The sequence below is a fragment of the Misgurnus anguillicaudatus genome, chromosome 20 (genome assembly GCF_027580225.2).
Source record: "Misgurnus anguillicaudatus chromosome 20, ASM2758022v2, whole genome shotgun sequence".
NCBI classification, from domain to species: domain Eukaryota; kingdom Metazoa; phylum Chordata; class Actinopteri; order Cypriniformes; family Cobitidae; genus Misgurnus; species Misgurnus anguillicaudatus.
In genome coordinates, this window is record NC_073356.2 from 5,024,187 (window position 1) to 5,033,756 (window position 9,570).

Below are 9,570 nucleotides of genomic sequence, written 5' to 3' on the forward strand. Positions count from 1 at the left end.
AATAAACAGAAAAGAGAAATATAAATCAAAAGATTCTGGCCAAAAACTCCAATTCTTCAATTTATGTATTTGTCTTAGTTTTTTGTAGATATGCATGTAGTGGGTAAAAAGTAAGGGATGACAGTTTTTATTGTGAAGTCAAATCTAACAGGGTGATTGTGAAGTCAGGTTGTGTAAAATCCACATACTCCCTGTACAAGAAATATAAACACTGGTATCCTGTGAGATAAAATTTCTACAATGTAAAAATTGCTAATGACTTGTCAGACATTGTACCATAAGAATCCAGTTGTCCTTGGAACAACCATGCATGTAATCCACTTGAACCTTATTGAGGCTTCCTTATAACACAGTAAATGGTTTAAAAAAATAAAACAAAGAAACTGAAAACTTTGGAAAAACAACATTGTTTTGCAAATCTGATTCTCACCCTTCATGACCTGTACACAATGCAAATTCTTCAGCCAGCACTCTCGAATTAAAGGGATGTCAGTCTAAGGAAACAAACAAACAAAAAAAACATCCAAAACTGACAAAATGAAACAGTCATCAAATAATTTCTGTAATAAATTAAAGGCTCTCACCTGGGTAAAATCAAATGGCCACTCAAAAGTAATGCATAGTACACACTGCAACACATAAGGTACATTTATCTTAAAATTATATATTTCCTAGCACTTACAAATTCTTCCTATATCCAGTGCCTTTGGGGATTGCATTAGTGGCATTAAGTAATTAAGTAAGGTTAACTTGGAGCTTCATTTGTAACATACCATTAGCATGAACACTCCACAATCCAAGGTAATTCTCTGAGATGGAATATTCTGGCAAAATACAAAAACATAATATTTTTGTATTGATGACAGTTGTCAGAAAACAGTGTTGAATGCTGAGGGCAATGTACCTTGTTCTTAACGAGTTGCCAGTTTCCAGCTACCAATTTTGTTGCGAGAACAGTTACAGGGTTAAAACTTGTAGGATCCAACTCTATAGGTCCACTATTTGGATTGCAGTAGCAAGTTTGGCGCATTCTTTATTCTCTACTGTTATTTCAGGACCCGTCAGAATCATGTGTTAAATTTTATGTAGTCTTTGTGTTCGGGGTCCTGGCAATACCATGTTCTATGTGGGAGATGCGTGGTTTTAGTATTGGGTTATTCTGACCATGCATTTCCCGGGTCTCGTCTCTTTTTCCTCTATCCCTTACTCTTAATGATTACCAGCTGTATGTAATTTATTTTGTCCCTATTTATTGTCCTTGTGTTTGCTGTTCTGTGCTCGTTCGTCTTGTTGCTTCTTGTCGGTTCCTGTGTCAGTATCTGTGAGTATTTAAGAGTCATTTAGTCTAGTTTGTTATATGTCATGTTAAGTTTAGGATCAGTCTAGTGTTGTGTTTGCCCCGTCTTGTTTTGCCCCCTTGTGGGTTTTGTTTTTCCCCTGTTTATCAATAAATCACTTATTTGTTCACGTCTGCATCTGGGTTCATTTCTTGTCCATATTCCCTCACATTAAAATTTAACATGATTCTGACGGGTCCTGACATGTTATAGTTCTTTCAATGCCATTCTTTCAGTGGTTGACTAGGCCTAAACCCACATAGTGCTTACTTTTTGAAAATGAAGTTTACAAGAATTATTGAAGAATAATAGTTACATTTCTAAATAAACCACTCTGGCTCAGTCTTTATGATAGAGAGAGTTGGATCTTTTAAGCGAGGACCATCTCAACAAACATGCAAACATTAAAAAGAACAAACACTGAACAGCAGATGACAAAGAACAGTCCCAAACCTCGCACTGAACAGGGGACAAAGAACAGTCCCTAACTATTAGAAGAAAACCTGAACATGGACACATAATATGCCTGCCCAAAACCACAAGGGTCGGATGAATCAAGAATCTACGTCCTTTTAAGTTTGGGCTTCATGACCTGTAAATATATGTAAATCAATCAAAACAATGTTGACACACTAGTGCATTGTTGTTGTACAGCTCACGTTGGAATTTACAAACCTACTGCTTACTCACTCCTTATTAGTAAAACTGTAACACGTCTGTCTTCAACACCTATTTAAAATGCTTAAAAGATGACACAAGTGCCAGTGTCCAGGTGTCCATACTGGAAAAAGGATGCAGTCTTTAAGTGCTGCATCTGCCTGTTGGTGAGCAAATTACACAGATCAAAGTTGATAGTGGAACAACAGTGTAGAGTACAAACACATCTTTTTGATTAAATTGTAATTATATGAAGTAATAACCACTGACTGGTAGTGACTCAAAAGGGTCTAGGCAGTGAGGTGGACTCCAACATGCCAATACATAGGAATCCACAGCAAGGACATCTAATCCCTAATATCAGATGAAAGTGGTTAAGTATAGCTTTATCAAAACCATAACTTTCAGAAAAACCTATTGCTTTCACATAAGGTATTAAAATGTAAACGAAATCATAACATACCTTCTGTCTAGCAAGGCAGCATATCAATGAAAGACAGCAGTTTACAACCTAGGAAAAGAATAATGTTAGCACAGGAAACCTTAATGGAACCGTATAAATGTTACTTACCGTTGCCTCCAGTTTATAATTGGTTACCAGACCAACACAGTCTGCTCTTCTTAAGACTGTTGTGCCGATAGAACAGACTACTTTGTCCTGTGGCTTTGTGCAATCTAACACACAGTCATGCTGGAAAATAAACAATACATATCAGCACTCTCCACAATTTCCTCAATCCCACAATTAAGGTATTATGTGGTGCATGAACAAGTGTTGGTGAAATCATGACAATCAACAGGTTCATTGAACACTGTCAAAAGGAAAATTACCAAAGTTTTCAGGCCTTCCCAGCGCTGGATTTTTTTATTTTACCTTTCCGCATGTATCAACCTAACCATGAATCCAGGTGTCGCAGCCGAGGCTGTGGCAGCAGGGGTCCCAGATGAGGCTGTTTCGGCAGGGGTCCCAGATGAGGCTGTTTCGGCAGGGGTCCCAGACGAGGCTGTTTCGGCAGGTGTCCCGGACGAGGCTGTTTTGGCAGGTGTCCCAGACGAGGCTGTTTTGGCAGGTGTCGCAGACGAGGCTGTGGCTACTGGGGTAACATCAATAAAATGAAAACTGTAATATAACCAACTGAAAAGTCATGACAGGAATCAGAATTTATAAACAAATAAACTGAGTTACCCATTATTATTTGGCTAAGTACATTTAAATGCAACTGAGCATTTTGTGGTACAATCTTTCTGATGTCATCTTCTATCTTCTTATTTTTTTGTTGTAATGCTGTAGTATATTTCGCATCAGGAAAATTTGTCCAGATGGAGTGAGTGTGTTGAGAAAGTAATTGTTTTTCTCATGTCAGAAAAAAGCTGTTCGGCACATTGGCTGTTCACCCAGCCAGCCAGTTCTGGGACTATCTGATGCATCTCGAGCATCTTTTGTGTTATTTTCATGAAACAGAACATAAAGTGCATAATCTTCAGCAGAAGCTGTAACAGGGTGACAATTTTGGTCCACGTTGTCCTTCTTTTCCTTCAACCAAAGGAGGTTTACTTTCAGTTGACCCTCAGTGGCTAATGCAATATTTTCTGGAGTAGGCTCTTTTAGTCGTCCCTCATAAGGTCTGAAAGGGATACTTTCTGGCTGCCTTAGGTTAGTGTGTGTGGCTAAGCCCCTCGCAAAGTCATAGATATTGATATTCGGGAAATGTTTAAAAGACAAAAGACAATCTGCGTAGTCCCGCGGAGACTCTGCAGGAAGAAGGAACTTCAGGGAATACACAACTCCACAGGGGCATGTGATGACTGCCCAACCCCCTAAAAAGAAAATCATTATGTTTTGGTTATGCCAATAAATATAAAATTCTAAGCTGTCTTAAACAAAATCTATATTGAAAGCAAAACAGCAAGTCTCTTGAAAAAGAGATGTTGCCTCTCAAGAGGCTATACATAAATACATTTAAATTGAAAATACCCCGTGTTAAACACAACACCATTCACATTACATGGACTAAAATATTTCTCAAAAGTAATCCTACCTGAAGCCCCCCAAACCTTCTGGAAGACCTTGTCATAAGATGACCTGTTTCTCATCTCCTGCCTAAGTCTTAGAACAAGATCCATTTTGGAACCTGATGGGTCCACACCACATTGCTTGCAAAGCCGCCGTACCACATCCACCTGCACATACAAGGTTGCAATAAAAAAAAGTATCCAATATATTGACTTATGTTGAAAACCAAACAACATAATTACCTTAAAGGTTCTCTAAGTAAATTCACGCATTTTAGACCATAAAACATTTTTTGTTACATACAGCAAACATCTCCTCACTATCTGCTTGCTTCCTGTCCGCTGATCAAACTGTAAAAAAACGCAATCTCTGTAGACAGCCCAGCCTCTACAAACTGCAATAATAACAAACTGGCCAAACCTACACTAGAAACCATAACAAAGTGTTCTAACCAATAAACGCCAAGAAGGATTTGGGTTTGGGCGCGTTCTTGAAAGCACGGAAGGGAGGGGGAGGAGTTAACTACGCTCAGTTTGTTTGAAAACACATTTCAAAAATCAACACACAGATTCGCTTACAGAACCTTTAAGATTGGTAAGCACTTCTTCTAGCCTCTCTTCTGTAACTTGAAGTTCAGCATCTGAAGTAGCTGGTCTTGGGGCGTGCATCTTGGCATACTCAGTATTCAAAACTGTGTCTTCTCTTCTGGTGTTGGGACCAATCCAAGGAGCCCAGTGATGGTGACACCAAAAAAGGATTTTGACGGGCACCTGACATTTTTTTACTTTACCAATAAGTCAATACGAATATACATTTGGTTAGTAATTTCCCTTGCTCAATGAGGGGGCAGCACCAAGACGTTTTTACACCATATATTGTAACATTGAAACACTTTATACCCAAATGTCAAAAAAATTATGCAAATCAATGAACAGCACTAATAGAGCCACATTCTTACAGATCATTAACTAAAAAAAGCTGGTTTAGGGTTTAGTTAGGGCCCAAGCACACCGGGGTGTGAGTACCCTATTGTTCTTCAAGGAGTTATTATTATTATTATTATTATTATTATTATTATTATTATGGGAAAATGGCGCTATAGTGCCACCTACAAATTTTCAACGAAGCAGCCCTCGGACTGTGTTTGACGTACAATTACGAAATTTGGTACGCTTCTGTAGCATGACAAGACCTACAAAAATGTTTCTTGGAGCGAAGCCGTAAACCAAACAGGAAGTCAGCTATTCAGAGTTATTTTTGTGATTTGGGCGCAGTTTTTGTCATTTCCAGGCGTCCTTAACTAACTCCTCCTACAGTTTTCGTCGGATCATCTTCATATATGGTGAGTGTCATCTTAAGGCCTTTGTGAAGCTAAATTGCGAAGGATTTGACTCTACGTAAAAATTTGTGTCGGTTCTGGCCCGACAAATTTTGATGTTTTGTCATGAAACAGGAAGTTGCTGGAACTCATGCATACAATGTCCGATCTGTCCCAAATTTCACATGATTGCTAAGAGTCCTGACCTGAACACATCTACATAACAATTTTCATTTATAGCCATAGCGCCACCAGCTGGCAACCTGAAGGAACATGTTTTAGCGCCACTTTCAAATATTCAATGAAGCAGCCCTTGGACTGTGTTTAATGTACATGTACGAATTTCGGTATGCTCATGTATTATTACAAGCCCTACAAAAAAGTCTCTTGGAGCAATGCCCTAAACCAAACAGGAAGTCAGCTATTTTGAATTATTTCTCAGATTTTGGCTCAGTTTTTCTCATTTCCAGCAGTCATACTTTAATTAACTCCTCCTACAGTTTTGGTCGGATCATCATCATATTTGGCGAGTCTCATCTTAAGGCCTTTGTGATGCTTAATTGCGAAGGATTTGATTCCATGTTAAAATTTGTGTATGTTTTGGCCAGCCAAAGTTTGATGTTTCGTTATGAAACAGGTTGCTGGAACTCAGGCATACAGTGTCCGATCTGTCCCAAACTTCACATGATTGCTAAGAGTCCTGACCTGAACACATCTACATGTCAATAGTCACTTGTGGTTATAGCGCCACCAGCTGGCAACAGGAAGTGACATGTTTACAATGATTATGCAATGTCTGATCTGTCCCAAACTTCTTATGATTAATAAGAGTCCTGGACTAAACACATCTACATGTCAATAGTCACTTATGGTCATAGCGCCACCTGCTGGCAACAGGAAGTGACATGTTTACACTGATTATGCAATGTCCGATCTTTCCCTGACTTCACATGATTAATAAGAGTCCTGGACTGAACACATCTACATGTCAATAGTCACTTATGATGCCAATAGTCAGTTATGGTCATAGCGCCACCAGCTGGTAACCGGAAGTAACATGTTTACAATGATAATGCAATGTCGGATTTGTCCCAAACTTCACATGATTGCTAAGAGTCCTGAACTGAACACATCTTCATGTCAATAGTCCCTTATAGTTATAGCGCCACCAGCTGGCAACAGGAAGTGACATGTTTATAATGATTATGCAATGTCGGATTTGTCCCAAACTTCACATAATTGACAAGAGTCCTGGACTGAACACATCTACATGCCAATAGTCAATTATGGCCATAGCGCCACCTGCTGGCAACTAGAAGTAACATGTTTTACACTGATTATTCAAAGTCAGATATGCCCTACATTTTACGTGATCAATAAGAGTCCAGGGGCCTGATGTATAAACGTTGCATATGCGTACGCAATTTTCCACGAACATATCGGCATTTATAAAAAATAAACTTGGCGTAAATAAGTGCGCACCGTACGGATGCTCTCCACTGTGCGTACGCACTCTTTTTGAGTGGATTGAAAGAACACAAACTCTGTTCTTGTTTTTATACACATTTAGTTTTAATATTCCTGTTTCATTCATGAAGATCAGCACTCAAACTGCATATAGGAGTCGCATCTGCCTATGCGTAGCAAATATTTAACAGATGAAAAGTATTGAAAAGACGAAGCCTCTGCGGTGAATGGAGTCCCACACACATCTGTCATGAGCGCGTCTGCGTGTTTGAAACGCAAAAGAACTATATGAATAAGTCTTCTCTTCACTCAAACACTAAAGGCTAATGTTTCATGTATTTGAGGAATGATAAGAAGTCTTTATCATCTAATCATAGACAAAACTGTAAAAAATAGTTTTGATTTTATTAGGCCAATTGACAGAAATAAACCCGAGTGCCTATACAATAAACTTTATAACCTGTAAGATGATGAAAAATAATGTGATGTACTAGGACATTTAATAATGTAGCCCATTTAAAGTTTAGCCTAAAACAAAGATACGTTCAATGCGGGTTTATATAAGAAAAACACTAACACGTAAGTTATTTAAACTCATTGGTTTTTATATTCTGATTTCATCTGCTTACCTGTAAATATGCTTTTTTAGGTTTGTACTGAACTTTTCGTTTGTAGCTACTGAACTTTTTTTTATCTTAATGCCTTATGGCAGCGCCGCGTAATACATCATTGTCTTTATGTTTTATTATGGGAAACACTTAACGCGAAACTTTTATATGTTGGGCTCGTCTACTTGCCTATAGCAGTATATTCTCTATAAGGTTTGTAATATTGCAGTCTTAATGCACAAGTCGCGTTCAATGGTATAATTGATGCACTTGCCACCTGAGATAAAGACGAACATGACCCGAAACGATCTCCACCATCCGCTGGTCAAAAACATTTAATCTCCCTCTGAGTTTGTTTTATATAAAAAATGTTATGAATATAATGACACCTGTCTGGCCATATGTGAAACCAGTATCAACTTTGACAATGCCAGTGTTTAAACAGCGTTTTTATAATTTCATAAAAAACCAAAAGGCAAAAAATTATAATTTCTCTGGCCAAAAGTATATTTTAAACATATGCTAAATAAAAAATATAATTGAAAAAAAGTTGAAACTATTTAATTTTAATCTTTTAAAACTGTTTTGTTTACAGGTTAATAACAAAATTTTTCTTCCAGTGCGACGTGAATATATTTCCTTTAATTAAAATATATGAAGGGCTAAATATATGTTTTAATGTTTTAAAATGTATTTACTTGTGAAAAATATATTTTTGTAAACATATTTCAAAATATATTTCAGCAAATATATATTTTTGGCATTTTTTAAAATGATTTTGAATTTAAAAATATATTTTTACGATATTTTCCTTGTGTTTTGTAATGTCAATCCATATTAAAATTATATGCAGACCATATTATGCCCAGTAAAACTAAGAGTTGTACGCTCCATATATGGTTGTTTCGGGGAGGAGATGGGGGTGGGACGCACGTACGCACAATCTTCCGCTCATTGGGATTTATGAATGGAATTTTGCGCAGTTTCTGGAGTACGCATGGTTTTATAAATCTGAAAACTTTTGTGCGTACGCAAATTCTGCCTTATGTGCGTACGCACACTTTAAGGATGGAATCTACGCAAAGTTTTATACACGAGGCCCCTGGACTGAACACATCTACGTGCCAATATTTACATGTAGTCACTCATACTCACACACACACATTCGCAGGCTCACTCTCTCTTTCTCTCTCTCTCTCTGTCTCTCATGCTGTCTTACACGATGCTACCTCGCTGTAATTTGTAATTAGCAACAGGAAATGTGGCACATTATACTACACTTTTAAATAGTTCACCTATGTTTACATGCTTAAATGCCTATTTACTACTGTTCCCTTTAATTCTTATGCCACGGCGTGGCGGTGTCATGTGTGCGAGGGCCCTTCCATCACTGCTTGCAGTTTTAATTACTCTTTAAACTTGTATGTCTAACTCTAACAGAAACAAAATAACTCCTTACTGCCCAACAGGCCACGGCAAACTACTTCGGCAGTCACGGATGTCCAAAAGTCTTTCAGATTGATTTGACCGTCATACTCAGGTGGTGGAACAGGAATCTTACTCACTGTAATAAAAATTCTCAATGAAACAAAGAACGTGTGTTTAGAAGGTTTATAAGATTATTAAGTAGCTCTAATTTGATATGACCTACCAGGCATATTAAATGCCGCCTTTTTGTGAAGATCCATCACAACAACCGCTGGATGGTAGCCGCACTTAACACAGGAGTACGCATAGTCATGGTCTGTTAGTGCTTCGAAGTGCATGTACGCATGAAGGATTTTGTCTTTACGTGGAAATTTCAGTTGCTGCACATAAGGTAGTATGTAGAAAATCCTGTTAAAAAAGTATTCATGAACATGGTGAAAGTATTTAAAATCCCAAAAAAGTATTTGTCACATGGTGACGTTTTGAAGGGCGGAACCGAAGGTAGGAAGGATGAGTTCCGCCCGGAAGGAAGAAAAACATCGGAACTTCCGGGTTTGTCCCGAAGCCCAAATCAGCCCGTATTAGGTGCAGGTGGGGGTAATAATCAAAGCGATCGCTGATAGGACACCGAGGAGGAGGAGCCGCAGATATAAGGAGGTTTGAAATCACGATCGGTGTGCTTCTCTGTGGTGCTGTCCGCTGTGTTTTGGCTGTGTTGTAAGCTGGAGAGCGACGATCTAA

The 9,570-nt window shown here is 38.3% G+C and overlaps 2 long non-coding RNA genes across 2 annotated transcripts; both read right to left on the bottom strand.

Annotated features, from left to right (window-relative positions):
• Positions 1–346: 346 nt before the first annotated feature.
• Positions 347–970, bottom strand: LOC141351374 (uncharacterized). The gene is made up of 4 exons (XR_012359616.1): positions 905–970; positions 774–824; positions 585–629; positions 347–494 (listed from the first exon to the last, which is right to left on the bottom strand). It is a non-coding gene; the product is annotated as an uncharacterized lncRNA (long non-coding RNA).
• Positions 971–1,090: 120 nt separating this feature from the next.
• LOC129454747 (uncharacterized) lies at positions 1,091–9,228 on the bottom strand. Its single transcript, XR_008648047.2, has 5 exons — positions 8,861–9,228; positions 4,034–4,778; positions 2,458–3,812; positions 2,265–2,348; positions 1,091–2,155 (listed from the first exon to the last, which is right to left on the bottom strand). It is a non-coding gene; the product is annotated as an uncharacterized lncRNA (long non-coding RNA).
• Positions 9,229–9,570: the final 342 nt, after the last annotated feature.